A 16,297-nucleotide genomic window follows, 5' to 3' on the forward strand; every position below is an offset into this window, starting at 1 on the left:
CACTCTCTTGTTTTTCTCCACGTCATCACCACCCCACCACGCCCCAAAAAAGATCCAATCACAAATTACACGCAAACCCATAAAACCACACGCCTCATCAAACAAATATGCCTTCCAGCCTGGCTCGGTCAAACTCGTTCTCGACCCCGCCCTAACCTAACCGTCCCTTTATCTCGCAACAAATTCTCGTGATATCCCCTCCCCCCACCACACTCTCTTCCGTTGCTAACCCCCATAACTGTTCCGAGTCAAGCTAGGAATTTAGCAAACTGCCCATTAGTAACTAAAACTACTACTATATTATTTTCTCTGTTTCAGCTGAAACTTTAACTATATAATTTATTTATTTAACTAATGCCAGTTTCGTCGTCTCTTGGGTAAATTTTCATATCGCCCGAGATCTCGTTGCTTTTTTCATATACCAAAAAAATCGATTTATTTCATAATATATAATAAAAATTATTCAAAGCCTTATACTATACCGCTGTATAATTTTTATTTCTCTCAGTAAAAACATAGAGTATAAGTTTCTTGACCCGTAATATTTGAGTATAATCTTCCATGTATTTTATATCTAATTAAATATATTTACATATAAAACTTAATGATTGTTTTTGAAAAAACTCCGTGCCTGCGCGGCTAGGCCTGATGGTTATCCAGCCAGCTGTAACGTATGGAAACCGATAACTGAGCAACCCGGTTGCCCTAACGGCTCTAACCTCTTTTGGCTAACCGGCTGAGTCAGTTACGCTGACCCTCAGTTTATAACCCGCCTACGTCCACTTTGCCCAGCCTCTCGTTATCAGAGGAGGCTCCTCCTTCTCTTCACCCTCACCGCCTCATTTGAGTGATACTTAAAATTTTAAATTTTAAACTTAAATTTATCTCTTGATTTACCAAAGATTCGTAGGGTAGATTTCTTGATTCAGTGTTAGTGGGTTAGTTCTTTAGCTTCTGTAGCTGAGGCTTTTTTAAATCATCGACGCGATGAATACAGATTCGGCAACAATGGAGGCGCAACAGAGAGATGTGGATCGGGTCAAGGGACCATGGAGTCCCGAGGAGGATGAATTGTTGCGCAAGCTCGTGGCAACGCTACGGCCCTCGGAATTGGTCCGCCATAAGCAAATCAATACCGGGCAGGTCCGGGAAGTCTTGTCGTCTGCGGTGGTGCAACCAGCTCTCGCCGGACGTGGAGCACCGGTCCTTCACGCCGGAGGAAGACGAGATCATCATCAAGGCCCACTCAAAGTTCGGCAACAAGTGGGCCACCATAGCGAGGCTCCTGAACGGCCGTACGGACAACGCGATCAAAACCATTGGAACTCTACCTTGAAGCGCAAGTACTCGTCGTTGATCGCCGACGAAGGCGCCACAATCGACGGACCTCCGGAAAAGAAATCAGCCATCGTGGAATACGCTATGCCGATACAATCATTGCCGCCGGGTGGCCACTGTTACAGCCCAAGCAGTCCATCAGGATCTGATGTTAGTGATTCAGGTCTTCCTGTGGTTTCATCTTCGATGGCGATTCGTCCTGTAGCGAGAAACTGCGCAGTCTTATCGCCTTCACTGCAGGTCGAGTCACGCCCAAGTCCAATCTTCAACTTAAACAAAGACCCTTGCACTGATCTTAGTCTGTCCCCTTTGGGAGCCGAGTTGAAGGAGTCGCAGAAGATTCAGAATCCCGGTTCCAGGGCGGAGGCACCAGCGCAGTCCGAGAAGTTGTCGTCAATGGCGACATTTGGGCCTGATTTACTGATGGTGATGAAGGAAATGATAAGGGAGGAAGTGAGAAATTACATGGCGGGACATCACGATGGATTGTGCTCTGATCCTGACGGTGTGAGTGGTGGAATTTCAAGGGTAAATTGAGCAGAGTGATCGGAGTATAGTTGCCGAGCCACAGTTGCTGAAGCCGAGGTTGAAGGAGAAGCGAAGGTGTTTATTAAATTTGATTACGGGCACAGAAATCGTTATTTTCAGATTGTACAGATGAGGGCGGTGGAAATATCTGGGGAACGACGTTGGCAGAATTAGAACATTGGAGTCATGAATTATTATCCAGACAGTGAAGATAAAATGGCAAAATAAAGTGGAAATCACAAACGAAAGTATGCGTAGCTATTTTGTTCTAGCAGAACTACTATAATGCATTAGATTCAATTTTTTTAAAATTTTGAATTCCTGAACTCGATGTTTGTTATTGGAAAGGAACAACCGAACAAAACCTAAGAAGTCGCGCATGGTTTACTAGTAACCGGCACATTATGGTACGGTGTTCGTACGTGCCGTACGACATTTGATTTATTTATTTTTTTGCTTTTGGTTGGGCCGTTAAGGGAGTTGTTGGTTGTTGAGTTGACCATCGTATAAGGTCGTCGTCGAAGTAACAAACCCACTATGCCTAAAATGAAAAGAGGTAGCCCATGGATAATAGGTCCATTGACGCACATGGTTCTAGATGCTTCATATGACGGCAAGACCAGGCTGGGTGGCTTGGGACGGTCTAATGAACTCCCCAAAAAGGAAAAAAAAAAAACGCCCAAAATGAACCCCCAATTATTTTGTGGAAAAATTTTAAAAAAAATAATTGTTAAATTTTTAAAATTTTAAATAAAAAATTACTACAAAATATATTGTTATTTTTTTTTTTAAAACTCAACAGTCATTTTTAAAAAATCTTTTTTTTTAAAAAATAAATGGGTACATTGATATAGACAGTTAGCCATGGTGATGAGAAAAGGGACAGGATTGATTTTGAGCAATAAAAGTCAAATAATTAGGCATGAGGGTTTTTTTTTTGGGTGGCGAATCATATACTTATGCTTGATATAAACTTATTTAATAGGTAAAGAACTAGATAAATTAGTTCGTTATAATAAATATACTAACATGTTTTCATAAAACAGCGTAATCATATTCTTTAAGAATAATTTATTTTCACATTAATAATACTACCTCTATCCTCAATACTACCTTTGATTCTTAATACGAGATTTTGTTTAACTTTTATTTTACTCCGAAGTATAATACCTCAATTCACTTTGCCTATCATTTTTTTTTCCTAAAGTAGTCATTGCTATAATAGTAGCTATAGTCAATACACTTGATTAGTAAAGATATTTTAGGAAAGCAACATCTATTTATTACAAATAACTAATTTAACTAGTTTTCTTAATCTACTCGAATTAGTCAACTGGTTACAACCAGTTGACTAATTCGAGTACATTAAGAAAATAAATCAAGTTAGTTATTTATAATAAATAGATGTTGTCTTTCTTAAATTATCCTTAATAATCATGTGTATCAACTAAATCTACTAATTGGTTACAGATCTACTAATTAGTAAAACATTTAACATGTGTAACTAGTACAATGACAACCTTAAGAAAAAAATATATAAATATAAGAGACAAAATGAATTATGGTATTATATTTAAGATTAAATTGAATGTTAAACTAGCTCTTATATTAAGAACAGTAAGTAGTACTTCTAACAAATCATTTCCGTTCTGGAACACGAGCTAGAAAACAACAGCAAATCCATTGAGAGAATAATAAAGAAACCGAATTTCATTATGCATACCACATTAGCCATTGTAAAAAGTGAAATGAGAATGTCTATAATTTCACTTTAGTATCAAAACTATGATCTGTACAGGTACCATCAGAGTTTTGCAGTTCACATGTGACCTCACAACTCTTCTAATTGAGGACTGAGGAGGTTGTGGGCTGAGACCTCAAGTGACATAAAGAGTGTTTGCATGGGTTCTTTTCTTAAGGGAATAAGTTAGGGTGGGGGAAAAGATCTATACAAGCATTACATAAAATCAGCGTATCAAAATGTATAAAACGATTAGAAGTTTTGTTTGGAAACGTTGTAGTGCAAGGGGCAGCATTTCTTAACAAAGTGCTAATAGTATTTTAACTGTTTTGCTCGTGTGTGGTGATAGATTATGACATTTAGAAAAGCCATACTCATGCAATTCGGACATGGGTGGGCTGCAATTTCAGGAAGCCTTGAAGTAGGGCTGCACAAAAAAGTTTGGAACCCAATCAACCTGGCCCGACCGGCACAAACCCGGCCCGACCCGGTCTAAAAAAAAGTAACCCGATGAGGAGACAGGACCAATTGAGTCAGACTAAAATACTGGGTTAAGGACTGATGTGTTAGACCATATGGTCTAACCCGGTCCAGGTAACTTGTTTTTTTTTTTTTAAACATCTATATGTGTTTAATCATTTAATGGATATGTTAAATTTGAGCCCAACCCAACAAGCAATCAACTTCTGGACCTTAACATACTTTTCCCTTTCAGTCTATAGCTTCAATGACTGATGATGATTTAAAGGAAAGTTTAGTATTAAAATTGGGTTATTTGAATTTTTGTTTGTTTGTTCTTTTATTTTTTTTCACTGAATGTTGTCAATATTAAATATGATCTTATTTATTTTGTGATACGTAGATCATGTAAGAATCTCATCTTCCCAGGAATAGCTATGTTTATTTAATTTTAGATAAGTAAAAAGAATGGAAAACTCTATTTATTTAATGGAAAAGCTCAATATACTTTAGAACGTTTGGAACAAAGTAGCAAAATATGCTGTAAAAATATTTTTTTATTAAAAAAAGCATCAAAACACCTATGAAATGAAGTTTAAAAAAAACAAAAAACAAAAACAACAACCTGGACTAGTCTGGTAACCCGGTGGACCAAGTCCAACTCGATCCTGGTCCCGAGCCTACCTAGACTGGACCAGACTACAGACCAAAATGTCTAACTCGATGCTTTTTTAGACCAAACTTCAGACTGATGCTTAACCCCCATCCAGTCCGGTCTTTGTGCACCCCTACTCTGAAGTAGGAGCAGCGGCGTCACCGACGAGAAGGTCCAAATGTTTTCTTGGCTGTTTGAATGTGTTTCAGAGCATTTGTCCTCCTCTGTGTTAAGGATAGCTTCATTTTCTTCTCCCAGGGCAATGTGCATTTGGAAGAGTGGAAATGATCACGCTGCAAAAAATGACCCATTGTGTCTTTTGTCTCTTCTTTTTAGGCACGGTTTTCTCTCTGTTGTTTGATTTGTTCTTTTTTTTTTTTAAGCTTTCTTATGGTTTGTGTTGTCATATTCTTTCGCATGAATTAGTTTTGCTTAGCGTGGTTGGCTACAGCCTATAGTGATTTATTTTACTCTGGAAGTTATATTTTTACAATTTTCTTATGTTTCTTCTTCCTTCTCATGCATGGGTTCTTGGGGCTACCACTAGGTCTGCAGCATTGCCTTCGAAGAGATTGGGTTCAACAGAGCTAAGGCTTCAAACTACCGCTCCCAATTGGCCCTACTTTAATCGTGACAAACAAAGTTGGTCATTACCAGCAAGTATTGATCCAAGTAGAAGGGACTTGGCCCTTTAAACATTATGTCCTGGGTTCGATTATTGGGATGGTATGTATGAAAAAAATACTGTTAAGAAGGGTCCCTGCTACAACATATGATAATATCTCGAAAGATTAGTTTCTTACAGTTCGAGTATAAAGATATTCTGGGCAACAACCAAAAAAAAGAAGCTGGTCATTGCATTTTCAATCCACAGGAACGTGGCTCGCTTGTTTTATTGGGCCTGTTCTTTATTTGGGATGTTATAAGGTGATGTTTTTGTATTGGATATTGTTTTATTCTACAAATGTTTATATTTCCACGTAACTCACGCAATCATTATAAGGTCTCGTGTCTTCCCAAACCCCCCTCCAAAAAAAAGAGAAAATTGGTAAAAAAATTTCTGTTTGAAAATTTAATTGGCTAAAATGACCTGAATTTGAGTATGTGCAAGTATGATCTGTGAATGTAACATATTTTGTGCTGTGTGCAACATATCTTCCGTTGTATACAAATGACTTTTGTATTGATAATTGTTGTATATAATTGATAATATGTTGCTCACAGCGAAATATATGTTACACTTACGGATCATAACTGCACTTGGTCAAATTCAAGTCCTTTTAACCAATTAAATTTTTAACCAGAGATTTTTTTTTATCAATTTTTCCAAATATATATATTTTATTTCTATTAATGAAATTTGTTTGATAAAAAATTCTAATATATATATTTCCCCAATATTAAATATGAAATCTAATTTATAATGCAATTTGAACTACAAACTAGATTTTATATTTATACTTAGAGGTAATAAATTAGTACTCTTCCGGTCCTTAATATAAGACCCATTTAACTAATTTGATTAGATTAAGGAAATTAGGTAAGTTAGTTAATTATAAGAAAAGTGACACATTTTTCCTAAAACACCATAATCATCTTTCTTAATACCTTCTCTCCCTCTTCTACTTGATTATAGTTGAGGGAGTATCCATAGGGGTAATTTAGAGAAAATTGATAAATATGAAGAATGGGTCTTATATTTAGGACCAAAATCAACTCAAAAATTGGATCCTATATTAAGGACCAGAGGAGTAACATTTAAGTATCATAGCTAAGCTACTAATTTCTAATTAAACTCTTTCAAATTTAAAGACTAAAGGTGATCTCGAATCAATTACTTACGTCATCCCTTTTTATAATCAACAACTATTATTGTCCTTTTGTCCCCAAAATAGGCAACAATTATTAATTGTTTTAAATTTTTGTAGCAGATTTTTTATTTTACCTCATTAATTATTTATGTTAATATTTCATATATTTATTATCACATTTCCCAAACCATCATTTCTCTCTTTAATAATTTTTTTATTATAATAATTTTCTTATTCTCTTTCTTATACTCTCCCCTTATAAATAAGGGTATTTTGGAAAAGAAACTTTTAATTTTTACTTATTTATTACCTTTAACTAATTTTTTGATTTATGTAATGGAGTTTTATATTACTTATAAAGAGAGATGGAGAGAGTAATATTGATAACCCTACCGCTAGTAAAATTTGTCAGGAGGGAACTGTTATTAATTAAATTAAACTTACTACCGTGACTGTCTTTCCCCCCCTAAAATTATAGATGGCGTACCAATAATGAGTCAGGTGATCTGAGTCCAGCTTGAATGTTGAACCCGGAAACCGGCCCACCTTGCTCTTAGTCTCTACGTCATCGTCGTTTTTACATTTTACACCTTCGCCATTTGAGCTCCGGGAGAAGGTCCGAGAAGGAGATCGCTGCCCAGGCTTTCGGACAATTCTCGATCCTCCGCGCATCGGCAAGACAGCGAGCGAAGATGTTGCCCACAGCCTCCAAAGGACGTCCCTCCTCCTCTTCGTCTCGAGCTAATCCCATGTTGCTTCAGTATCTCCGCCGAATTGTCAAGGTTCCCCTCTCCCTCTCTCTCACTCTCTGTCTGTCCTTAATTATCTTTCTTTCGGTGGATCTGATCCTCACGAGTATCCAATTGTCTTGCTCCTCAGTTGATTTCATGGAATGGTATTCACTGGTGAAATGAGACTATGAATCTTGCTTTGATATGTGAGTTTTTAATTATTTTTCCTCCAGAACATCGAATTCTGACTTGTGCAACTGAAGTTCCCGGATGTCAGTGATTAGGCTAGAGGGTGGTATTGTTATTGATTTGAGGTTCATACTTCCTTCCATAGTTTATCTGCGATTCAGTCCCGCTCGTTTAAAACGGCTATCGTAATCCATCAGAAGAAATTTGATATAATTCTTGGTACATATTATATCACTGGATGAGTAAATGGTTTAACTTGGATGGTCTAGCAAATAATAGCTTTATCTCCTCCCCTGCTCCTTTCTTCGTCTCTTGTATTTATTGATACGAAGTGGACTTGAAATGATTTCTGGAGTCTCTCAAGCTTTTACCCCTCAGACTTCCTCAGATGCCTTGTTTCAAGCATGCTACAGATCGACCGTGGTTCTTCGTGGATCTAGAAGACAACAGAATATAACTTTCATTTGCCCCCACTCTTCAAAGGGAAAAATGAATATACCTTCCACACTTACTATTCTTTGACCTACATTGTCAAATGTTGAATGGAATTGATCTATGATGAGATATCCCTGGCAATTGAGGAGGAGATATAGGTCCTGTTTGGTACAAAGTATCGAAAATGTGGGATAGAGATTGGGATTACAATTGAGAAAAATCATTAAAATATTATTTAGCATGAGTAATTGTTTGTTAGATGGGACTAGGCAAACTTATTGTGGTATTTCCCAATCCCGTATACATGGGTTCGTCTAATCCCATGTAACAAATAATCTCTCATACTAAACAGTTTTTTAACAGATTTTCTTAATCTCTACTTCTCATTTTCAATACTTAACCTGCCCGGGCATATAATTGGCCAGAAAGTATAGAAAGGAACAGTTTCTTTATGATTGCTTTTTAATTCTACTATGATGAAAATTTGATTTGGACCGCGGGCTCCTCAAGAACTATGATGATTTTAGCCAAATTCTTAGTATGTATTCAACAAGTGTTCCCCCCCCCCCCCTTTTGAGCTCTGATCTTATTGGATTAGCTTTTTTTTGTTGGATTCCATTAGCTCAAGCAATTTGTATTGTAAATTATTACTTTAGGAAGTGATGAAAGTATAATGAACCTGATTTTATTGAAGCATTCTCTTTACTACCGTGTTTTTCAGGATCATGGGTGCTCTGTACAAATTTTTTTTTTTTTTTTTTAAATACCATGTGTTGTACAAAAGTATTCATTGATTGGATGATAAAAAATCCAGCTTCTCTCTCCCTTTCTATTTTGTTTAGCTTAATTCGTAACCCTTTGCCAGAAAAGGGTTAAGCTGCTACTTTTCTGTTTGATTTGAATTTTGCTTAGTATAGATTTGTGACTGAATTCATTTTAATTAAATTTCTTAATTGGAGAAGATGGGTTTATCCTTTATGCTGTTGCTACATTTTTTGATAGAAGTGCATCAAAGGGGTGACATCACAATTAGCAATGCATGCTTTTCTAATTTTCTTTTAACTATCCTTTAGTTGAAATGATTGTTTGTTTTAATTTTTTGTTTGTGATTGTTTTTGTTATTTCAGTGGCAACAAATGGATATTGAGTATACTTTCTGGCAAATGCTTCACTTGTGCACCTCACCAAAAGTTGTGTAAGTATATATAAAATCATTTATACTCTTTCCCCTTTTGGATTTGAAATTCATGTAAATCTCTTTTTATTAATGCCTTGTTCATTATGCAAATCCACATTATGATCAATCAAGGCTTAGTCGCTACTTACCCCTTGCACTCCTTGTACTTGTGATTAAGTTATCGGTTTTTCTGATTGCTTTTCTGGTGCATGCATTTGATGTGGAACTGGATGATGGATGTAGCTATCAGCATACTAAATATCACAAACGTAAGTTCACTTCACATGAACATCTTATTGGTTTTTATATATCTGTATGTTTCTTTTTCAACAACCATTGGTCCAGCAACTTAAGTTCAGCTTTTATTTACTTGGCTATATGAATTATTTGGACTGGAATTGTTCTGGCTCATACTGTCTAAACATTTTAGTATATGCTGTTATATCTTAAAAACATTCATTAAAAATCTTCCATACGTAACACATTTGAGTTACGTTTGGTGATGAATGATATTGGCGATATCAATATTTGATCACAATCATAAACGATGTTATATGCAGTAATTTCTCTTTCTTTTTAAACTCATTTGAACTTTCAAGTATAATCTAGCAATGATTCGGTACAGAGAGAAATTTTTTTAGGAAAAAAGAAAATGTGTTTTAATCTTCAGTGAACAACTTTTATTTTGCACAGGGAGTAGAAAATCATCTAACAATGTGAAAAATAGTAATAAACTAAAGACTAAAGGAAGTGTAATTGGTTTTTTTCTTATTTTTTTGGCATCAGAAACCAAGAATCAATGGGCACGTGACGACCCTGCTTTTGTTGTGATCTGCAGCCTTCTTTTGGCCGTTGCAAGTCTAGCATATTGTGCAGCGTAAGTGTGCTCTACATTTGTGGTGCCATCTCTTCATACTTATACATAAGACAAGTAGGTAAAATTACTGTAATTTTGTAAACCTAAATCAATATGCAAGTCCTTAACATTTGTGTACATAACAAAGGGTCGTTTCAGTTTTTATAACATTCCTTTAAAAAAAAAAAACTGCCTTTTTAAACATTTGCGGTGGCACCTCTTCATATTTATACTTCTCTTATTTTGGAATATTTGCTGTTTCTGAAGTCATGAATCACAATGGTTGATGGCTTCGGGTTTAGACATTTGATGACCTTCTTCCTGTTGAGATCAGTGATACTCTGCTAATATTATTATCTCCTTATCACTTCAGGTATGATCATAGTGCTGCACATGCACTTTTTGTTGTATTCTCAGTATTGGTTTTTCACTTTTTGGTGACTGGAGTAGCTCTGGCAACTTTTTGTTGGTAAAGGATACTACCCACACACATTAAGTATATCATCCTTTTCTTCTGAATCACTTAATCCTGATACAATAACAGATGTATCTTTTGACCCCTTGTGATCTCCAGGTTCCTGACTAATTCCTATCTTCGAGAAGAGGCTCCTAATAGTTATGTAGTTGAGCAGCGTGTTGAATGGTAGGTTGGAAAATGTTGTTTCCTGCATTTCGTCATGGATGGCTGAAGAAGTCAATCTTCCATTAGAAGTGGATGTAAATATGTTGGTTTAATCGACAATTTTGCATTGCTTTTGAAAATTTTTATGTCACTGGTAAATTTGGGGCCGTTGAATATTTTCCCCTTTGCTTTAGAATTTTATGCTTCGTTTTCTAATAGCTGATTCTTCTTTTTTGGTTTTCCATGGAAGGCTATACGCATTTGATGTGCACTGCAACTCCTTCTTCCCTATGTTTGTCTTGCTTTATGGTAAGTCCTTACTCCTTCGTTAGTATGGAAGCTGTTATAATGTTTGCGACTGTACTATATTGCATCACAGTAGTACTGATGCCTGATCATCCGGCAGTGATCCATTATTTCTATCTCCTCTATTGGTGGCTCATGGTTTCATCCCAGCATTGCTGTCAAATTTGCTGTTCATGGTGGGCGCTTCATACTATCACTACCTCAATTTCTTAGGTTATGACGGTAATATCCCCTCCCTCCCTCTCTCCCTCCCTGGCATCCGGGGCATATTAATAATTTGGACAAAGTTCTCGTTTAGATGGACTCTTGATATTTAGATCCTGTAGTATTTCTATTTCATTAGTACATTTTCATTGGGTTTGGCTATAGCCTGGAAAATATTCTCTTTTCAGCTTTAGACTCTTGAGCGTAAATCTGCTCAATGTTAGTGAATTCATATTATGTGTTCAGTTATACTTGAGGTGTCAGGCATTAGGCTTTCCTGCAGTTTGGTTACAATCTTCTTTTAGTGTGTTTGATATTTGATATGCAAAGCTGGATAGTCTTTTCTTTATTTTTGGTCTCTGCTGAATTTGATTTAGTTTTACCCTAAAATTTAGGAGGTTCAATATCTGGAGTCTGGAACTGTAACACCACTTTTGTTAGTCTTGAACTCCAGCTCATATGGCGTGAAAGACAACTTTCACAGTTATGCCTTTCATTAGTAGGCTTATTTCCTGAAGACATGTAGTCACATACCGCTGAAATTAAAGTTCTTACTTAGATATGACTGGGAGTGAATAAAATGGAGTTTAATGGATTGTCATCTGTGGCTGTAGTTCTGCCCTTCTTGGAGAGGACAACTTTTTTTCTGTACCCGATTGGTGTTGTCATCATCCTTTCTCCTATTTGTAAGTGTTGAACATGCTTCCCATTTGTATTTTCATAACATGTTAATATTGTGTCTGAACTCAATTTCTGATTTGCAGTGATTTTGGGTGGCTTCAATCCTTCTAAATATTTCATGAACATCTTCTTCAGTCGACAAATGTGATCAGTCTGGCTAACACTTTTGATCTGTCATCGTTGAGGTTTTACAGCATTCGGAAGACTGCATCAACTTGAGAAGGCTTATTGTTTGCTTGTATCTTAGGGATGGAATGGCCAGTAAGGCCTTCTAGGTCTTCTACCACCACTGCTAGTGGAAGTTGAATTGTAGTAAAGTCAGGATAGGAGGTGCAATTTTTTAATAGTTATAGGGAATATTTGTTCAAATGAAACCACTTGATGTAAAAAAAAAAGAAAAATCTGATCTTCTCCATGTCATTTTGGTGTCTTTCTCCCAAAAATGAATTTTTGTTTTAAATCGCAAGCTTTCTCGAAAGTCTAGTGGATGAACAGTGAACTAACAAATAGAAAAGGGTTTCCTGTCAACCACATTCCAAATATGCATGCACTAATTCATGGTATAATAATCGGTCAAATCAGTTATAATTAATTCAAATATTATTTATTATACAAAATAATTTTAAATAAGAAAAATAAAAATAATAACTCTAACAATGTTATGTTTTTGTTAATAATTACTGAATAGTACTTTTATTATTTGTTGAAGAATAAAATCACGAATTATTTTCAGTATTACAATTTAGTGATTTTTGTTCAATTCAGTTCGTCCTATATAATACTACCTCCTGCTCTGAATGCAAGATGGTAGTGTGTCAATTGGGGATCATGATCAATTCTAAGTTTGGTAAACATATTTGTTCATCGAATGAGTTTCCAAATGTACCAAAGTGAAGCAGTGAATCAGGGAACAATAGCCATTGCCAATACATGGCTTATTTATTTTACCAACAACGCAACAAGCAACTTTAATAGTTATTGGTAATCATAAGTTGTTGAGAATGTTATTTAAGGATCACAATATGACATAATGGCGGGTCTTTAACTGAGGCTGAGCAACATGAGCTTTGCTGCCGGCAACGTCAACCACGAACCGATACCTGACATCGTTCTTCACCAATCTTTCGAAGGCTTTGTTGATGTAATCCATCTTCACCACCTCTATCATCGAACTCAGTCCCTTCTCTTTCCAGAACTCCAACATCTCTTCCATCTCCTTTATGCTCCCTGTGAATATTCCCGTTATCATCTTCCTTCCTGTTACATTACAAAGAGTACCGCGCTTTCAACACAAATATTCACAAAAATCAACACAACGTTGTTGACATTCCATATGCTATGAAATTGCTGCCCAGGAAATATCTCAATTTTGCAAACAAAGCCGTGTCGTGCCAGATGCGTCTGGTATTGACAACCCCGGGCGGGGGGTGGAGTACCAAGCATGACCATGGGGCTCAGGAATTGCAGAGGAGTGCTGATGACACCTGTTAAGATCAATTTACCATCAACTTTGAGCACAGAAAGATAAGGTTCAAGAGGGTGAGCCGCTGGCACGGTATCAATGATATAATCAAGTGAGTCAGCAATCTTCTGCATCTGAGTTTCATCCGAGTTAATGACGTACTCGTCTGCCCGAAGGTGCTCCAGAGCCTCCTGCTTCTTCTTCCCCGACGAGCTTATCACTGTCACGTTGTGTCCCATGGCTTTCGCTATCTTCACACCCCGGTGTCCAACTCCTCCAAGCCCTGCTATTCCTCCTCTTAGCCCGCTTTCTTTCAGTCCGAAGTGTGACAATGGACTGTACACTGTCACGCCGCCGCACAACAGTGGAGCCCTTGCTCTGGTGCCATTCCCTCTGGTATCTTCACCGCGAAGCTGAAAAGTCGAGTTCAGAATCGGCGATTTAAAAAAAAAAAAAAAAAAAGCTTGTGCTGATGAATATTTCAATTGGGATTTGCCGGAGGCTTTGATGACTATACAAAGCATGGAACTTTGGACTTGGTGAAAAGCCAAAAAAGGTGTGCCAACATATGAAGGTTTCAGCTTTCAAGCAGGATTTTGCAGGAACTTCTGAAGAATACAAGGCATGGAGTTTTAAGGGGGTGATTATTACTTTTGAGCGACGACCATGGTTTCCGCAAAGCCACCTTGGGTGGATCTTCCATCGCTGTAAGTCCAGATCTTCTTGCTGCAATACTGCTCGATATCAGATTTGCATACCCTGCAATTCCTGCAGCTCCCAACGACGAGTCCTACTCCGACAGCGTCTCCGATCTTAAACTTGGTCACATTTGAACCCACCTCGATCACTTCGCCGGCCACTTCATGCCTAGATATCAGAACACTCGTCAGCTCTCAAAGCCACGAGCAGAGAAGGCCATTAAAGATAATTTAATTTGATTCGAAATTATTCACTTGGTTGTTTACCCAGGAACCATGGGATATTTGGACACGCCAAGATCATTCTCAGCCTGATGCAGATCAGTATGGCAGATTCCGCAGTAAAGAACCTTGATATACACATCATCAGGCCCAGTGTTTCTGAAAGTATAAGATCAAACAATGATTCTAAAAGAAAAACGTATAGAGAAAAGATGGGATTTTTTTATGAAGATAACTAACCTTGGAGTGAAAGTGTATGGAGAGAGAACCCCAGAAGTGTCTCGTGCAGCCCATCCAACTGTTGTTCTTTCTCCTTCAACATTACCCATATTGCCTCAGAGGCAGAGAGACGAAAAACTGGAGAGGAAAGGAAGGAACTAATATAAGAAAGCAAAAGCCGGCCAAAGAGAGAAGAAGAAGGGCACGAGTTTTGCGATAATGCGATTGCGTAGTACCGCTTATCGTCGTCGAAGTCGTCCTACCTCTACAAATCCAGGCCTCACACTCGCCGTATATATCTTATGAGATGGTCCTCGTACGTTTTCATGTGCAAGGCATAAAATCCAATAAGAGGAGAATGGCGCGAATTTGAGTGGTACGACAGATGGGGGACAATTGGCGCCTAATATCTTGTTGTCATCCTTCTCCTCCCCCCACAAATCGAGGCCTCATTTGATGTTTGTGTTATTACGGGGTTCTTGTATGTTTATCAGTTAGGCATCAAAATTTGTTTTTTTACCTTGGCCAGCCAGATAAGCACACAAACACACAACACTCAGTACAGATGCTTCATTTTCATTATTCCTCTGCCAAAAACAACAACACACATTGTTGGGGGCAATGATTGTCTGGAGGTGAAGAGATGACGAGAAATATGCATAAACCATAAAATGATGACTTAAAGAGATGTTTCTTGATACAATATACCTCTTCAATTAAAAATCATGACCACATGAAACAACATTTTTAAGAGCCAAAAGTTATTTAAAATACCTTTTTCATCAAGAGTTGCATTCTTCTAGCACACAAGATTGTTTAAAACCACACAGCTTCTTACCAAGTGGTGGTTACCTCTTTTTAAGTTATGATCTTTCATAACACATCTTTAGGACTCTGATGCCGCTTGTGTTTACTTTCTAGACAACCATTCATATAAATTCCTTAATTTATAAGACTTCACAGAAAAACACGTCACTTCATTTTGAAAAATATTCCAGCAACCAAGAAAGATTAATGAATGCCACATCACGCTCTGGTTTGCAGCAGTGACCAAACAGTTCGAGCATAAATTGTAAGCCCAGTTTTGTGTTTATATATCTCTTGTGGTAGTGGGCTCTTTCTTTGCTGTACTCCCCTGGGCCAGCCCTTTGTGTTTATACATCCCTTGTGGACTGTTTTCGCTCTCCGCTTGTTTAATTGAAAGAAACACTTGTTAACATAATTTTAAGAAAATTGAAGATTTTATGTGATCTGTTTTTTAATTTGATGTTCTTGAATTATATATTATAATAATGATTGTAATATTTTTGTTAATTTAGTCCCACAGAGTAATGACTATAAAATTGAAGCATAAAAAGACGAACCGTGGAGAGAGTCAGTTATAAAGTTTCAAATTATATATTATTTGTATCACAATATTCAAGTTTTGTGGGCAAATTTTACTTATCAAATTAAATGTATTAAAATTTCCTTTTGTTAGCATCCTAATAACACCACTTAAATACTAAAGTAAACACTTTTCTCAATGAATATTCAAATTATGATTTACTACATAACTATTCAAATTATGATTTGTCATGTTGTAAATAACTCCTAACAAACATTTTTTTTTGTTACCCACTTAGTTTACTGGAGCTTTACTCCGACTACATTTGGATCCGATCCGCGTCGCGCACCTGGCTATGGTGGTTGAGTCTCCTAACGGGAATTTATGCATACCCTGAGACTTGAACTCGAGATTTCGTTTAAACGATACCAAACTGCTTACTACTTAGACTAATCCCTGTTGATTCCTAACAAACATTTAATCAATCAAGAAGGGAATTCAATCCCATCCAATCATTGTCAACAAGATTCCTTATTCAGTTATTTGGGCCGGACACAAATCCACGAGGGAGGATATTGTTAATCGCATCTTAGCTAAGGAGTCTGCAACTCACGGCTGCACGTTTAGACCCGGCCA

The 16,297-nt window shown here is 37.0% G+C and overlaps 3 pseudogenes; 2 read left to right on the forward strand and 1 right to left on the reverse strand.

Annotated features, from left to right (window-relative positions):
• Window positions 1-974: 974 nt before the first annotated feature.
• On the forward strand, window positions 975-2,177 carry LOC114725349 (transcription factor MYB77-like; annotated as a pseudogene).
• Window positions 2,178-7,079: 4,902 nt separating this feature from the next.
• Window positions 7,080-12,193, forward strand: LOC114725345 (protein unc-50 homolog; annotated as a pseudogene).
• Window positions 12,194-12,636: 443 nt separating this feature from the next.
• On the reverse strand, window positions 12,637-14,619 carry LOC114725346 (probable cinnamyl alcohol dehydrogenase 1; annotated as a pseudogene).
• Window positions 14,620-16,297: the final 1,678 nt, after the last annotated feature.

Source organism: Neltuma alba, unplaced genomic scaffold (genome assembly GCF_004799145.2).
Source record: "Neltuma alba isolate B1F8T4 unplaced genomic scaffold, ASM479914v2 tig00012245_pilon, whole genome shotgun sequence".
Classification (NCBI taxonomy): Eukaryota; Viridiplantae; Streptophyta; class Magnoliopsida; order Fabales; family Fabaceae; genus Neltuma; species Neltuma alba.